Here is an 18,136-nt window from a genome sequence, read left to right as displayed (position 1 = left end):
CACAAATTGGCCTGGGTAGGAAACTGTTCTGTCCTCTTAAATGCAGGGTTTCTCTTTTGCTAATGAGCAGGGCTAAAACATGTCAGCAACAAGCAAAACAGATCATCAGAAGAGAAGGTAAATCCTGAAACATGGAGACTTAATTGGATGAGGCTGTTTGTCCGTTACTGTGGAGCTTTTAGCATGCAGAGCGAAAGAAGGAGCAGCAGTAATGATGTATACTGATGGAAACTAGTTAGCCCTCCAGATGTAGGTCCCAGAGTGTGTGCCAGCCAGACATCCATCTCTGATTCCTGTGTTTATTTTAAGGCCTGTTTTCCCTATATGTTACTCTAGCCCTCTGCAGCTGGCCTGACTGACTGTCTTTGTTCACAGTCGCCCCCTACCCCCACTCCTAACCCCTCTCGTCTTCCCCGCCTCCTTCTCAGCCTTCTCTCCTAAACTGCTCCTTGTACTTTTATTTTTCCTGGCAGTGTTCACCTCCTGCACCTCTGTCAGTCTGTCAGAGAAAAGCGCAAGACTGTGGGAGAGTATTAGAGGATATACCTCTCCATGCAAATCCCAACCAGATTGCCTGTTGTTTCCGGACACATTTTCTTTTTCTGACCCCCCATTTTCTTCTATTTTTTTCCTTCTCACCTTCTTCGCGGGAAAGATTTCACAGAATTCCGCTTTCTCAAGGAAAGCTTTGCAACAGCAAAAGTCTTGTTCATCTCACAATTTACAGCTGAATTTAAAATTCTTAAAAATGAAACACGTTTTATGAAATTGCCCTCTTAATATTTAAATTGAATCAAGGACAGTAAAATAACTGTCTAATTGACATTCTAGGGTTTGCTTGTACACAACAATTCCACATGCTTTCTTAGGTCTATTATTAATTACTCATCTTCCTCTATATTACATCAAAACTTAAAGGCCTTTAATATTTGCCCTAGGAAGTAAAACGGCTAGGGAAAGTAATTCTTGGCTCAGCATAGTAGGGATGGAATGTGTTCTGCTCCAGTCAAATCATATCCAGATGGAGTATATAAAAGGAGTCATGGATTAGCAGGAGGTAGTAGCCAGGTAAATGTTTCCTGTTTATTTTGGTCTGTTCTAGACTGTTCTATTTGTGAAGACTGAGCTGAGCTTCTTTATTTTGGCAATCAATGACAGCATTCCGTAGAGGCACTGTCGCCTGTGGAACCGAAAAATTGTTTCAAAATAAAAGCCCTTTAGGGTTTCCTATGTACAGACGTCTTTGTTAATTTAATTAAATGGAACATTCTGGCCATTATGAAATGTAAACTTCATGGTAAAAGAAGGGCTGGCAGCAGCAGAAATTATAAGACCCAGCCCAATATCACAGAAGTTCATAATGCACTATTGGTTTTGTGCAAAGGGAGGTGAACTGGCGTATTTTTCACATCACTCAACAGCAAAACAACGCCAATGGAGAGTCAATTAGGATTAGTTTTCTTGGTGATGACATAGTACATAAATATTGAAAAAGATCATTTATGTTGGGCGAGATGGGAGTTTTGTTGTGTTGATAGAACATTCATTTCCTATGCTGCTTTGAGTTTTGTGGTTTAGAAAAACATAGATTTTTATGTAGTGTAAACGATGGAAAATAATTCATTCAATTCAGTTCATTTTATAGAACTCAATATCACCAATTACACATTGGCCTCAGAGGGCTTAACAATCTGTACGACATCCCTGTCCCAGGACCAAATATCGGATCAGAGAAAACGGGGAAATAGGCGAGTTTCACGCGCCGCTGTGCTGGAGGCACATTTCAGTGACAAAAAATGTGTCTTAAAACATATTCAACTTGCTCAATATACCCAATCTGTCACTTCAGGGGAAATGTCAACAGTTTTCAAGTTGGCCGACAAAATCGCTGCAATTGTGGGGACGGTGAGTGAAATGGGGAACATTTGACATGTTTCAAACATTGACCAGGATTTTGGGACTGAGGCTGAGGCATCGTTCTCCCAGCTGGTGCACGATGTCTTTGCTATTAAAAGAGTTTGAGCGGTACATCCCAACCACAAAGACGCAGACTTTGCCGTTTCACAACACACCCGGTGAATCGAGCCCGTCCGTGCCAGAAGACGATCAACGGCTGGAGATCGCAAATGACGGTGGCCTTAACAACTCTGCTGGTGTTCTGGATCAAATTAAAGCAGAATATCCAACATCATGTCTTTTTGAAGTGGTTTTCTGCAATGACATTAATGGAGGTTACATTGGAGCAAATCGCCATGGACCTCATCGAGCCATATTGCGGATATTGCGTTCCGTTAGTCCTGGTGGATTACGCAACATGATATCCGGAGGCAGCGCCGTTGCGCAACATTTCTGCAGTGTCGCGTAGGCGCCGTTTCAGGTCATCTCTCGAGTCAGAATCTCAAAATAGATTCCGACTGACCAGGGCACCCAGTTCATGACAAGAACACTGAGAGAACTTTATGGGTTACTGGGCATCACATCTATTTAGGCCAGTGTGTACCACCCACAGACCGACTGTCTGGGTGAAGCATCTGAATAAGACTTTCAGGTACCAAAATCCACCAATCCTGCCTCGCTCCTTTTTGAAGACTCTCCGGGATCCAGAGAACAGACATTGCCCATTTACAAGACCAGTTTGCTGTGTGTTCTCTCTACTGCCAGGACGCACTAACCTCATAGCGCGCGAGATCGAGACCCGATCGAGACGGTACGTTCACGACCCTACAGGTTACCTGAATACAAAAGAAAAGTGGTTCCGAGAGAATTGGCTGCTATGCTGGAGATGGGGGTAATAGAAGAGTCCCACATTGCCTGGTCTAGCCCCATTGTTCTTGTGGTCGAGAAGGATGGGTCTATACCGAACTCCTGGACCGACTGGGCACTGTGCGTTTCTTTACGACCCTGGATTTAACAAAGGGCTACTGGCAGATTTCTCTGTCGTCGAGAGAGTAAAGGGAAATCTATTTATTTACCATGTCAGTATTTAGTTGAGCATCCACTATATTATTGATGACACTGAGCCTGTAGCTTTGGCTTCTCTTTATTAGATGATCTGCTCATTTATAATAAAAAAGACAAACTCACAATTCCATAATATATCTGGTGAAACAAAATAAACGTCTCTGGAGAGCTTCTTCTCGAGGGATAAAGGCCCAAAAGGAAAGCTGCACTCAAAACACATTATCAGTTGTCTTAAAGTTCGGGTTTATCACTGCAGGCGAGTCTCACGCGCCGAACCCGCTCTGCTGGTGGCACATTTCAGTGACAAAGAATGAGTCTTAAAACATAATCAACCTGCTCAATCTGTCACCTCTATTTCTAAACAAACACACTTGGTGAATTGAGCCCGTCCGTGCCAGAAGATCGCAAATGACGGTCCATGAAAATATTTTCTGACACGGAACCGGTCCGTGGCTCAAAAGGTTGGGAACCTCTGGTGTAGAAAAGTGGTTCGCATTTAGGAGTCTTAAAGTTCAGGTTTATCGCTACAGGCGAGTCTCACGCGCCGAACCCTCTGCTGGTGGCACATTGACAAAGAATCTTAAAACATATTCAACCTGCTCAGTGAACTGTCACTTCGGGGGAATGACAAGTGTTTTCAAGTTGGCCGATCAAGTTTCTGCTATGTAGCGAGTGAACAGAGGAACATGAGACATGTTTCAAACCGGGTGGAAGAGGCATTTAAAGAATCCGAGCGGGACGTCAATCACAAAAGACCCGACTGCAAAAGAATAGAACCGCGACCCATTTGTAAACAAACCCAGCCGGTGACTCGAGCCCGAAGATTGGCTCGAGATCTCAAATGATGGTGGCCTTGAGGGACATTTCACGCCACAACTCTGCCGGTGTTCTAATTACAGCAACCAAAACCACGTTATGGAGCAGACGTAACAAACACACGTCGGTGTCTTCTCAGCGGCTTGTTGCAGATAAACAAGCGCAGGTCTCACACTAACTCGGCGTAATGTTGAGTTGTATTTTTGCACTTTATGCCGGTCGTGGTGGTGGTTTATGACGTCATATTTATGACATCATATTCCTATTGCCAGTCCATGAAAATTCCTGACACAGAACCGGTACGTGGCTCAAAAAAGGTTGGGGACCGCTGCGCTAGGGTGTACGTGACATTTCTTTTGAATATATTTAAAATTATCATCCATGAAAAATCCTTTTAAAAAATTGTTATTTCATTAATAATAGAAATATAAGTGTAAGTTCATAAAGTTAATTGTATATCAAGGAGGCTATTTAAAGTAATTATTCTGAGAACTCTGCATCCCTCCCATATCAGGATGGTTTGACCCAACCTGGCACACGGCACCTGTCCATCACTGCCGCCTTGAAAACTTAAGACAATGGAGTCACTGTTGAAACGTAGCAGCAATGCTGCAGAAAATATGCAGAGACAATCGACAAAGAAGGCGAAATTGGAGCCGGCAAAATTCCACCAATTTTTAGAAGATTGGTTTTACGTCCACGAATTGCACCCCACTCAAGCCGTTGTTTTTTTATGTGAAGAGAGGTTAGCTTATGTGGAGAGAGGTTAGCTAATAGCAGCATGAAGCCAGCGCACCTTGAGCGGCATCACAAGACCAAACATGCTAATCATGCTGGTAAGCATGACGAGTTTTTAAAGAGGAAACTGTCTGAATTCAGGTTGTCTCAAGAAACCATACGTAAAGTCTCCACGACATCAGGCAAAGCACTGGAGGCCTCTTATGCGGTCTTTGCTCATAGCTAAAGCAAAAAAAGCATTCACTATAGCCGAAGACCTGTTTCTTCCAGCTGCCTTTGTGCTGGCGGAGACTATGCTGGACACAAACTTGATTCAGCACACAAGCTGCCATTTGCTTGACTTTCTTTTCTCGCTCAGCACCAGTGTAAGACGTTTAGTTACCGACACTCGCATGCTAGCTTGCATTTCTTTGATTCTGACATTGTTGGTTATCAGTGGCAAAAGCTTTCTATGATTTCTCTTATTTTGTGGAAAAGTGGCCTTGTTCAAGACAGTAACTCCACCTGGTATTAAAACTAAGAAGTACAATACATTCAAGCGTAAATTTCATGTATCTGGGATATCCCATTATATTTTTAGAATGTGCAGGTCAATTAAAAACTTTAAGTCCAAACCGTTTCGTCCTTATCCCCAGGAAGTGAACCTCTGGCTGAGGGTTTTATAAGAGTAACTGAAACTGGGCACTTCGCAGATGATGGAAATCAGGCTCCGGATGCGCGTGAATTAAGTTTAACAATATTTAATGGCAAAAAGTGTAAACAAACAATCAAGGCTCACGATCGTGGGTTTCGTGGTGATCCAGCGCACCACGGGAACCAGCTAGAGGCACCCAGGTCAGGACGAAAGAGAAAGACATTTCCCCAGGAAAGTCGCAAAATCAGCCAATCACTCACTCTCAAAGGTTTAGTTCAGCCTCTAACACCTTCCTGTTGGCTCAAAGTCCTGCTATCAAAATGGAGGGGTCAGATGTCATGAACCCCGGGTCAAAACGTCACTTCCGGTCAAGTCGCTAGACAAGTATTTTCACAATAAAAGTCCCATCTGTCATTGTCCGCATTAAAGTCATTTCACGGGTTTCAACCGGCTTCGACAATTCTGAAATACTAAACTAACATTTACTCTCATGCAACATACATTAATTCTTGCTATTTACATTTGCGTAGAGTAAACAGTACCCCTATGTTTCATAATACATTAATAACAATATCAATATTCTCCCTAATATTTCCTATCAAAATAAACTATTACAACCTAACAGTTTAGAGGTGATCTTCTCAAGAGCCATTGCACTTTATCTAATACTTTTCTTCCAATATTGATGAGTGTATTTTTGTCATCAATATAGCAAACTCTGTGGTTGTTACCGGCCGCTACCACTGTATGTGCCGCCATAGCCGTGGTAACTTGGTTTTCCTCTGACCTTTCATATAGCGCCATCAGTAGATCACACTTTGTATTCATCCAATACTTTGATTCATTAACAAATACCTGAAAAAGTATTCCTTTCATCCTCAGCACTACTTTGTTAGTGTTAATTTGACACTAGCCAACGGACACTATGTTAAGTCCCGTCCCCGTCAGAGCTCCGTTACCCGTCACTCAGAATGAAAGATTATATTTGTTAAAAAAACAACACTTTTTAAAGGATGTATCGGGATGAAAACAGTTTACAAAGGTAAAGATAGAAGTTTAAGTGTAAAAGTGAACCATCACATCACCTGGAGATCAAGACAGAAGATGAAGACATGAAGGAACAACACAGTTCAACTTCACTGTCCACTGTTACAATCATTAGGATACCTTCAGTAGCTAGCATAGAAATGTTAAAACTGGTTAATGACGTGCTACGTGTTAGCTCCACTAACATTTTATTAATCCAATCTCCTTCAACCTGTCAGGGTGACGAGTATCACTGTTGCATTTGTTAACCATGACTCGCTCCAAATCCACAAAACCAGCCTATGTTTTAGAGGTGGGATTTGGGACTAGGTGGGTAATTTAAAATATTCCATCCATTGTTGGGCTGCAACTAACAATGACTTAATTATCAGATAAGCTGTGCTAAGTCATTAGGTCAGAAAAAGTGTAGTTAATTGAAATTAATAAATACAGCAATCTAACATGCAAAGCACACAAACATTGTCAGTGTAATGGTTACAGGTACTGGAACCCGAAAGCACGACACGAAAACAGGAATGCAGGAGGAGGATCTTTACTTGGTGATTCAGGCAGGGTCAAAACCGGGTGGTCCGTCAAATAAGGCAACAAATCAAAAAAAGGGGCAGGCAAAATCTTAAATCGGGTCATCAGGCAAACAGGGTCATAACGGGAAGATCAGAATTAGTATTTAGGAATTCGCTGGAGAGCTTGGCAATGACACAAGACAATCTGGCAGAGGACAAGTGGAAGTGAGGGAGCTAAATAGTGAGATACTAATGAGGGGATGGGCTGCAGGTGAGTGACAGGATCTGGAATGACAGGAGAGTTAATTAAGCATGCAGGCAGGATGAATATAACTATGAAGGTGGGGAAATCGTGACAGTCAGTGTGAACATGTTAGTTGGATAACAACACCCACATGTGGGAAACATGTATTTAGGTGTTTCACTGTCATGATGCATAATGATGTGCAGAGACCTGCCATACATGGTGGCTATAACAATTTGCTATGTAAATAGCTCCTGCTTCTGTTACACACTGAACCAGTACAGATCCTCCTACACAGGCTCTCATCAACAGAGCGGGCTTAAGTGCTGTTGCTAGACCATGAGCTCTGCTTCACAGGCTTTTACACTCCCACCAGTTGGCTCTCCTTGTTCTCTGCTGTTACTTCCTAAAGTTTTACTTAGTGGATTATATATGGATCATATTAGGATTGATAATTGTAGTGACATTTACAGAAAATTAATTGTTTACTCAAACATGGTAATCCATTCATTCTAATAACTATGCCCGTTGATAACGTCAGCAAATTGAAGATCAACTCAATAATATTAATAATGCAGGACTCGCACTGTCTGCATCCAGAAAAGCTATTTCACAAGCACCAATGTTGAATGCACACTGGTTGTATCTTGTGGCAAATCAAGGCACTACAGTCAATTATTTCCATGGACGCGCAATTTTGCATGTTTTCATTTTAATAGGGCATTTACCAAGATGCACATGCCACAGATTAATTAATTGAATCGTGCTGCTGGTAAGCCTGACTGTTCAAGACATGTCTTGTGCATATCTGGGAAGTATGAAATATTGATCGAATTTTAAAACCGCAATTGTGCAGTGTAATTTCTCATTCCTAATAGATAGCACAGGTCATTTGACAATGACTCCGAGAACAACATGTGTTCTTTTTAACATTGTTCTCATTAACATGTTGACTTTTGGTTTCACATCGGACCAACACATCTGTCTCCTAGATCAATGTCCTGCTTTTGTTTAATCCAGTCATCTAACGCGAGTCGTTATAAACTGTTTGCATAGATTACCTATATGGCTGTTTATTTAGGTAAGAAGGATGTTAATATGAATCTGAATTGAACTGTCCTGTCCAGGTCCTTTAAACCTCAGAATAAACAGCATGTAGCAGCTGAAGTATGTGCCGAAAAGTATTATATCTGCCTCTCGAAGGTTAGCTACTCCGCCTCACCCAAAGCAACACACACACACATGTTGTTACAATGAGAGACGGGGACGAGGGCCCCCCTCCTGTGAGAAAGGAGTACACGAGCAGATCCGAGGTCAGGACGACGTCACAGAATGTGGGTGCTGGAAGAGCCGGACTTGTTTTGGGAAAGGCAGAGTAGTTTGGGGTTTTGACCTGTGCTGACTGAATAGGACTCCTGCTGTGATTGCATTTTACATGTGTGATCAGAGAATAAATCCTCCCGTTGGAAAGGAGAGAATGAGAGAAGGTCGTTGGCTGAATTCTTACTTTACCAGACATCTAATTTTGGAAATACGTTACAAGGGCTTGGACCAGGGTTGTTGGACGGAAGTGTGTCTTCATAACCAACTCGGTAGGCAAATGTCCACATTACCTTTTCCCAGCCTTGTTTGTAGGAGCAAGCCAACGTCCAATTCACCAGCAGAGGAGACAACATCTTCTTCCTCACAGGTAACAACCGGATCTGAACCATGCGTCCCTGGCTAAATCCAGCAAACTATCCATGCAGGCCATAGAGCCAAATATTGTCACGCTTCAGCCTCACCGGTGTTCCCTGTGGCCAGCTCAACCCTGTATCACAAAAATTACGTTCCCCCAGACCTAAAATGCAATTTGCAGTTACGTTTGACTGAAACGTATTTCTCTCCAAATTACGTTTGCATTTGACGTATTATAATTACAAATATGTCTCTGATCAACGTATCTTTGCCGTTTGTTAGGCCTATCTCTTTTCTACAATGCTGTTATGAATTGTAAAAAGCGTCCTCTAGTCTTATTTATTATTATTTTATCTGTTGTTTCGTCTGCGTATTATGACAGCAATAGGCGTTGTAAAGGATCATATGAATTGGCGTGAAGACTTACTGCTGGTGACTCTCCTTTATTTTCTTTTTTTAGGTGACAATACATTAATTAAAACTCGTACACTATCACCACCTCATCACTACCTTAACAGAGTTAGTCCCATACGGGTCAAATCAACTATTAAACTTGTTATAAAATGCGCATCTGTCCGTAATCTATACCATAAAGTTCGCATTTTAACCTAAAAGAAAAGTGCGCTTCCTTTTAACCTTTCAAAATAAAAGTCCGATTTATCTGTTAAGCGGAAGTAGTATAAAACGTCTATATTTATTCAAACAATACAATATAAAAGGCATACATACATCAAAATCAAAAAGGAAAATGCTAAACAGTCAAACAACTCAAAACAATAAACCCTTCATGGCGTTATTTACAGGCGTATTTACTTCTCATCAAACAAAAAGAGCAGGTACCCGGAAAAATCTGGGAAATAATTTGGGAATTGTAAATAAAACATGATTTACCCTTCAACTTCCACTGATATGCATGCAAACTAAGACATCATTTCACACACACACACACACACACACACACACTGACAGAAACACATACACTCATATACGTACACACACACAGGCAGAGACACACACATACTCACACACACAGACACACACTCTTACACACACACACACACACTCTCTTACACACGCACACACACACAGACAGACACTCACACACACAAAATGACAGACACACACAGACACACACTCTCACACACAGACACACACATACAGACACTCACATACATACAAACACAGGCAGAATCACACACATGCACACACACACAAATACACGTGCACACACACGCATACTCTGCAGACTGACCCTTGACCTCCCAATTGTCTCTCAGATATAACCCTACTGCTTTATATTTAATATATTATATTTACCTAAATATAAGACTTTGAGGTCGTGGGGGGAATCCCCTCCAAAACTTTCACAAGAGAAAATTGTCACCGTGCCAATAACCCTTATACGATCCTTAAAACCAGTTAATTTTTCATACATTCAATCAACTTAAAGATCTGGATTCTTTTCAAATTCAAAGAAGGGCATCTGAATATGAATACCCTACAGGTTTGGACCGATAGCTCTGAGTTAAGGGCCCCAAAAACAGGTCCAAAGGGTCAAATTGGGCCTTATTCTCTTAAATTTGCATATTTTTTGACAAGTGCAAAAATGGCCATAATCTCCTAAATATTCATCCTGGAAATCCCAAATTGAACACAGACACTCAGGACAGAGCCTACAATGAGGTGATGGGGTGAAATTTCCTCCAAAACACCCACAAGAGTTAATTGGCTGTCTGAAATCCAGGACTTGAAGAGGGTGTGTGGTTTAACAAATCTGAGACCCTGTTGTGAGCTTGGGCTGATTTTAACTTTTTTTTCTTCTAAACATGTCAGAGCTTAGCTTTCTTTTGCATGTTGTAGCCACTCCCAAATGGGGCCCAACCATGTAGGCTGGCAACATATAGCACTTAGCATCCCTGCTTGGGAAGGGTTTAAAAACCCGGAAAAAACAAAATGCCTTCCTTCAAAGGTTAACAACTCCTTAAATGTTTGTACTATATGAACAATTTCAATTGTATTCTACCCCATTTAGGAGTGGCTACAACCTGGAAAAGAAAGCTAAGCTCTCATGTTTACCCAATTTGACCCTTTGGACCTGTTTTTGGGGCCCTTAACTCAGAGCTATCGGTCCAAAACTGTTGGGTATTCATATTCAGATGCCCCTCTTTGAATTTGAAAAGAATCCAGCTCTTTAAGTTGATTGAAAGTATAAAAAATGTACTAAAAGACTGGTTTTAAGGATCGTATAAGGGTTATTGGCACGGTGACAATTTTCTCTTGTGAAAGTTTTGAAGGGGATTCCCCCCGCGACATCAAAGTCTTATATTTAGGTAAATATAATATATTAAATATAAAGCAGTAGGGTTATATCTGAGAGATAATTGGGAGGTCAAGGGTCAGTCTGCAGAGTATATGTGTGTGTGTGCATGTGTAAATGTGTGTGTGTGGGTGTGTGTGTGTGAGTGTGTGTCTCTGCCTGTGTGTGTATGTATGTGAGTGTCTGTATGTGTGTCTGTCATTCTGTGTGTGTGTGTGAGTGTGTGTCTGTCTGTGTGTGTGTGCGTGTGTAAGAGTGTGTGCGTATGAGAGTGTGTGTCTGTGTGTGTGAGTATGTGTGTGTCTCTGCCTGTGTGTGTGTACGTATATGAGTGTCTATGTGTTTCTGTCAGTGTGTGTGTGTGTGTGTGTGTGTGTGTGTGTGAAACGATGTATTAGTTTGCATGCATATCAGTGGAAGTTGAAGCGTAAATCATGTTTTATTTAGAATTCCCAAATTATTTCCTAGATTTTTCCGGGTACCTGCTCTTTTTGTTTGATGAAAAATAAATACGCCTGTAAATAACGCCATGAAGGGTTTATTGTTTTGAGTTGTTTGACTGTTTGGCATTTTCCTTATTGATTTTGATGTATGTATGCCTTTTATATTGTATTGTTTGAATAAATATAGACGTTTTATACTACTTCCGCTTAACAGATAGATCGGACTTTTATTTTGAAAGGTTAAAAGGAAACGCACTTTTTTTTAGGTTAAAATGCGAACTTTATGGTATAGATTACGGACAGATGCGCATTTTATAACAAGTTTAATAATTGATTTGACCCGTATGGGACTAACTGTTTCGGTGGTGATGAGGTGGTGATAGTGTACGAGTTTTAATTAATGTATTGTCACCTAAAAAAAGAAAATAAAGGAGAGTAACCAGCAGTAAATCTTCACGCCAATTCATATGATCCGTTACAAAACTTATTGCTGTCAGAATACGCAGGCGAAACAACATATATAACATAATAATAAATAAGGCTAGAGGACGCTTTTTACAATTCATAACAGCATTGTAGAAAAGAGAGATAACAAACGGCAAAGATACGTTGATCAGAGACGTATTTGTAATTATAATACGTCAAATACAAACGTAATCTGGAGAGAAATACGTTTCACTTAAACGTAATTTGGAGAGAAATACGTTTCAGTCAAACGTAACTGCAAATTTTATTTTAGGTCTGGGGGAACGTAATTTTTGTGATACAGGGTTGGCCAGCTCCAATCGGCAGCGGCCTTGTGCGCTCCGCATTCATTTAACTTCAAGCAATTTAACAGTTAGGTAAAGACAATAATCAGCATGTTGCACCAGGACTGCACCGTCTTCTCAATCAGATACATTGTTAGGTTGCTTTTTCAGTAGTTTTAGATGCTGTCCAAACCGTAAAATTGTTTAATTCTCTTGGCATTCTCCGACAGGGAAACTATTACCGAAAGTTCTGTAATATTTGCGGACCTCAATTAACCAATCCCAACGACAAGGGTATCGCTAATACTGCGTTCACACCAAAAGCGGTGTGAATTTTTCGTGCGAGTATATCCCATGCAAAGTCTATGTACAAATGCGAATGATGCACATTTTCTGCGGGTGGCCAGCGCATTTAATGAAAATTGGGTAAAATGTGCCTCGTTCTCCTCATGTTGAAATATTTCAACTATGGGAAAAATACTTTAAACAACTAAGGGTCCCAGAGCGTACCTCGCAAATGTGTCAAAATACATCTAAGAGATCGGACCGGCACCTAACCCCCAAAACGCTAAAAAAACGGCGAGAAATTGTCGGAATTGTTTCGGAAGACAAAACGCTAATCTTAGATTAGGTAGAGAAATTATTTAAAAGTTAGAACGTTAACAATAGAAAGGATTTTATTTGATTAATCTGATATTTTCATAGGTAGCACAGTTTCCATGTAATCTTTGTCTAGGTTTCAGAAGATTTCCGGGCTGTTTTAGAGTTTATAATGGGTGTGTAATGCACAGAATGTTCAGCGCTAGAGTCGCAGAGCTATCTGTTAGTGTGACTGGGGCAGCGGGGTGTGCGGAAGCACAGCTGCAGAGTGGGTGAAGCGGGGGTGTGGCTCGAGGAACGGTGCCGGAATGGCAAAGTGGCCTCAGCTGCACCCAATTGGGATCCATCTCGTCTCCTATATGGGCAGAGGTAGCGGGTGAGCAGAGGAGGACGGAGACGCGACAGCAACAAGCCAGCGTTGACCGATGCAAAAGAAATAAAAGCAAATCAAATCGTCAAACACCTGTGTGCGACTGACTTGTGCCCCGCCTACACCCACGTCTTGTTACAGTGACGAAGCAACAAAGTCCTAAAAAAATAAAAACTTATTTTGCCACAAGTCTCACAATTTTCACTCTTTTTACACTCTTTTTACCCACAGTCAGTTTGCCTCAGCAGCTGCTAGAGGAAGACTAGAGGCCTTTAGATTGTATCATGGTGGAGTTAATGGTTGACAAACAAGAGAAAAATGTTCTGTTTAACCCTCCTGTTACCTTTACATTTACTAACATATTTTACCCTCGGGATCAATTTGACCCCAGCAATTAAAACCTCCAGAAAATTATTAGAATTAATATTGCTTCCCAAGTTTAAGTGTGAGGTACTTTATGTTTGTTTGTTGACTACCTAAATAGACCTTTAAATAAATAAAAAAGTTGATATTTCTTATATGTTTGACACAGTGAAAAACAGCCTGGGGTCAAATTGACCCCAAAGAACACCGACATTAAACATTGAATGGAGTCAAATTGACCCGAAAGGTAACAGGAGGGTTAAACATTCTGTTTTAGATGAATTAATGTTCCATATGGAAGAAAACTGCTAAATAACTGCTGAGTTGCAGCACCATTGTATAGAAGAATGTATAAATGTATATATCCGTCTTTTGTCATAAATCTCTATGTTCCCACAAAATATACCGAGAATATCGGTAATATGTGATTAATCATGATTAATCCACAAAAACCTGTGATTAACCCGATTAAAAATTGTAATCGTTTCACAGCCCTAGTTATAACACATTTACGAATTAAAGTGCTACTGTTTTTTTTGTTGATAAAATCAAGAAAACTAATTTTAATCAAGATATGAGTGGACAATATTCAACAAATTTACAAATGAAGCAAGGTTGTTCATAACTATTGACTTTTATTTATTTGAATTTGTATTGAATTTCATGAGTAATCAGGTAATTTTACATAGCACAACACAGTTTACATTACACATTGAACACATTACATTGTTGAACACATTGCCTTTTCATACCAGCCTATTCAACACATGAGTGGCAGAGTTTTACTGTGTGTGTTGCATATGTACTTCTTGCACTTGATGCATGTATATTGCGTCTTTCTGTCCGTCTTGGGTCCACACACTTCGCACAGTTTCTTTTTGTTGCTGCCGGCCGCAACCTAGAATGATGAAAAGATCATGAATTTTACTAAAACCTCTGTCTCGTAAGGTATGAGTGTCAAACATATACTGCAACAGCATCACACACACTTACCTCAGGCTCTGCAGATGGGGGTTCTGTAGGTTGGGTGGATGGGGCACCAGCATTGTTCTCCTGAATCCTCCTCACGGTGGCTGCAGAGGCTGAGGTTCTCGGAACATGCTGTCTTCTTAGGATTTGTGGTTTCACCAGTGCCTTCCAAGTTCCCCAAGAAAGAGGCGCCTCCTCTGGAGCTTCCCTCTGTTCCACTCTGGGTTCAATGCCATCCAGATGACAAAGGCGTTGTACGCCGAGATGTCCAGCATGTCAAAGAAAATCACCAGTGGCCAGCGTAGGGTCCTCCTCTTGCAACTGTAGGCAGACACCAGCTTGTCCAAGTTGTCTACTCCTCCTTTTGAGGCATTGTAGTCCATAAGTATCTCTGGTTTCTGATGCTCCAGGCCACAGATTCTCCCATCCCTGTGTAGTGTACTTATTAGTACCACATGTTTGGTTTTCTTTGGCACATACATATGATACCAGGGATGTATCAGCCGTGTAGACATACTTGGACGAGTTGACATGCCTGTTCTTTGTAGGCAGCAATTGAGGTGGGAGCTCAGACCTGTTTTTTCTCATTGTTCCAACCATGGTCACACAGCAGGCCCACTCACATACACACACAAACTTAGCTTACAGCAGGCCCACAAACACAAACACACACTTACAGCAGGCCCACTAACATACACACGCGCGCGAACACACACACACACGCGGGCACACACACATACGCGGGCACACACACACTTACAGCAGGCCCAGACATGAGGACAGACTGAAGGTACACAGGACCAACAATTTCCACACTTTTATTAGCCCGGGTCCAGTGGACCCGAACACCCTGTATGTAATACAAATGTGTAGGGGGGGGGTTACGGTGTGCTGTCGATGAAAATTTTGTCTGATATATGTTCTTCGCAGAAAATTAGCCAAGGCCAATAAGTCTGAGTTTGAAAAAATAATGAATCATATTATTTTTGTTTTGATGAAAAATGAAAATGGGTCCCACAGACCCGAATACCATACAAGGGTTAAGTATAAGATAAGATAAAGATAAAGTGCTCGGACAACAAATAATTTTAAAGTGTTTAGGTGTGTGTGTTTAAGTTAAAAGTGTATGTTACATGTGACGTGTGTTTAAGTTAAAGTGCATGTTAAAGTGGCATGTGTGTGGAGGAGGCCTCCAGTTAAAGTGCATATTAAAGTGACATGCAGGAGGGAAGAAGGAGGAGTAGGAGGAAGAGGAAGGAGGGGGAAGAACGAGGAGAGAGGAAGGAGGAAGAAGAGGAGGTAGTCCTGGGGGTGACAGAGTCAGTCAGTGGGGGACCCGGGCTCCATTGATGAGCCCGACTGCCAACGGGAAAAAACTTTTGGTGTGGCGGGAGGTCTTTGTCCTGATGGACCGCAGCCTCCTACCAGAGGGGAGGGACTCGAACAGGGTGTGACCAGGATGGGAGGGGTCAGTGACAATCTTGCTGGCCCGCTTCAGTAACCTGGAAGTGAACAGGACCTGGAGGGAAGGCAGATTGCAGCCAATAACCCTCTCGGCCGAGAGGATGATGCTCTGCAGCCTGCACTTGTCTTTGGCCGTGGCTGCCTGGTGCCAGACGGTGATGGAGGAGCAGATGATGGACTCAACGATGGCCGTGTAGAATTGTACCATCATTTTCCCTGGCAGGTTGAATTTTCTCAGCTGCCTCAGGAAGAACATCCTCTGCTGGGCCTTCTTGGTGATGGAGCCGATGTTCAGCTCCCACTTGAGGTCCTGGGTAATGATGGAGCCCAGGAAGCGGAAGGACTCCACAGTGTCGACGGGGGAGTCACACAGGATGAGAGGGGCGGGTGTGGCTGCATTCCTCCTGTAATCAACAACCATCTCCACTGTCTTCAGAGCGTTGAGCTCCAGGTTGTTCTGGCTGCACCAGGTCACCAGGTGGTCAGTCTCCCACCTGTAGGCGGTCTCGTCCCCACCAGAGATGAGTCCAATGAGGCTGGTGTCATCCGCGAACTTCAGGAGCTTGACGGACTGGTGACTGGAGGTGCAGCTGTTGGTGTACAGGGAGAACACAGCCTTGGGGGGAACCTGTGCTGGTGGTCCGGGAGCCTGAGACGTGTTTCCCCAGCCTCACGTGCTGCTTCCTGTCGGTCAGGAAGTCTGTGATCCACCTGCAGGTGGAGTCGGGCACGTGCAGCTGGGAGAGCTTGTCCTGCAGCAGGGACGGGATGATTGTATTGAAAGCAGAGCTGAAGTCCATGAACAGGATCCTGGCGTAGGTTCCTGGGGAGTCCAGATGCTGGAGGATGTAATGAAGGGCCATGTTAACTGTGTCGTCTGCAGACCTGTTGGCTCTGTCGGCGAACTGCAGGGGGTCCAGGAGTGGGTCGGTGATGGTCTTGAGGTGTGACAGGACCAAGCGTTCAAAGGACTTCATGACCACAGAGGTCAGGGCGACGGGCCTGTAGTCATTGAGTCCTGTGATCTTTGGTTTTTTGGGGACAGGGATGATGGTGGAGGCCTTGAAGCAGGCTGGAACGTGGCATGTTTCCAGGGAGGTGTTGAAGATGTCGGTGAACACCGGAGACAGCTGGTCAGCACAGTGCTACAGGGTGGAGGGGGAGACTGAGTCCGGGCCTGCTGCTTTGCGGGGGTTCTGCTTTTTAAACATCCTGTTGACGTCTCTCTCCAGGATGGCGAGGGTCGTCGCTGAGGAGATGGAGGGTGCTACAGAGGTGTGAGCCCTTGATGGGCTGGGGGAGGGTGGGCTGATGGTCTGTGGCTTGTTGATGGAGCTGTGGGGGATGGCCTCAGGACTGCTCCATTGTATTTCAAAGCGGCAGTAGAACTCATTGAGGTCGTCTGCCAGAAGCACATTGTTCATGGAGTGGGGTGATTTGGGCCTGTAGTTGGTGATCTGCCTGAGCCCTCTCCAGACAGAAGCAGAGTCGTTTGCTGAGAGCTGCTGTTGCAGTTTCTCAGAGTACAGTCGTTTAGCATCTCTCACCGCCTTGCTAAACCTGTATTTTGACTCTGTGTACAGGTCCTTGTCCCCACTCCTGAATGCCTGGTCCTTCTGCAGTCTTAGCTTCCTGAGCTCCGCTGTGAACCAGGGTTTGTCGTTGTTATAACTCACCCTGGAGCTGGATGGAATACAGCTGTCCTCACAGAAGCTGATGTAGGAAGTTACAGCCTCTGTGTACTCATCCAGGCTGTTGGTAGCAGTCCTGAAGACATCCCAGTCAGTACAGTCCAAGCACAACCGTAGATCCTCCAGAGCCTCACTGGTCCACTTCTTGAACTTCCTCACCACAGGTTTGCAGAGCTTTAGTCTCTGCCTGTATGAGGAAATCAGATGAACCATGACGTGTTCAGAGTTTCCCAGTGCAGCTCGAGGGACGGCGTGATAGGCCCTGCTGATTGTTGTGTAGCAGTGGTCCAGAATGCTCTTCTAGTTAGTAGGGCATTTAATTAACTGTCTAAATTTAGGAAGTTCATGGCTGAGGTTTCCTTTTTTTAAATCCCAGAGTACAATAACTAAAGAATCCGGGTAGGACCGCTCCACACACCGTATCTGTTCGGCGAGGGTCCGCTGTGCCTCCTGCACATTTCCCTGCGTCTTGCGTTGGATGCTGCTTTTTGACCCTGTATTGGCTATAGGTCTCACTGTAAAATAGGTGCGTCTTCTTATAAGCTTATTT

This window comes from Pseudoliparis swirei, chromosome 4 (assembly GCF_029220125.1).
Source record: "Pseudoliparis swirei isolate HS2019 ecotype Mariana Trench chromosome 4, NWPU_hadal_v1, whole genome shotgun sequence".
NCBI lineage: Eukaryota > Metazoa > Chordata > Actinopteri > Perciformes > Liparidae > Pseudoliparis > Pseudoliparis swirei.
Note: the sequence above shows the minus strand (reverse complement) of the source record.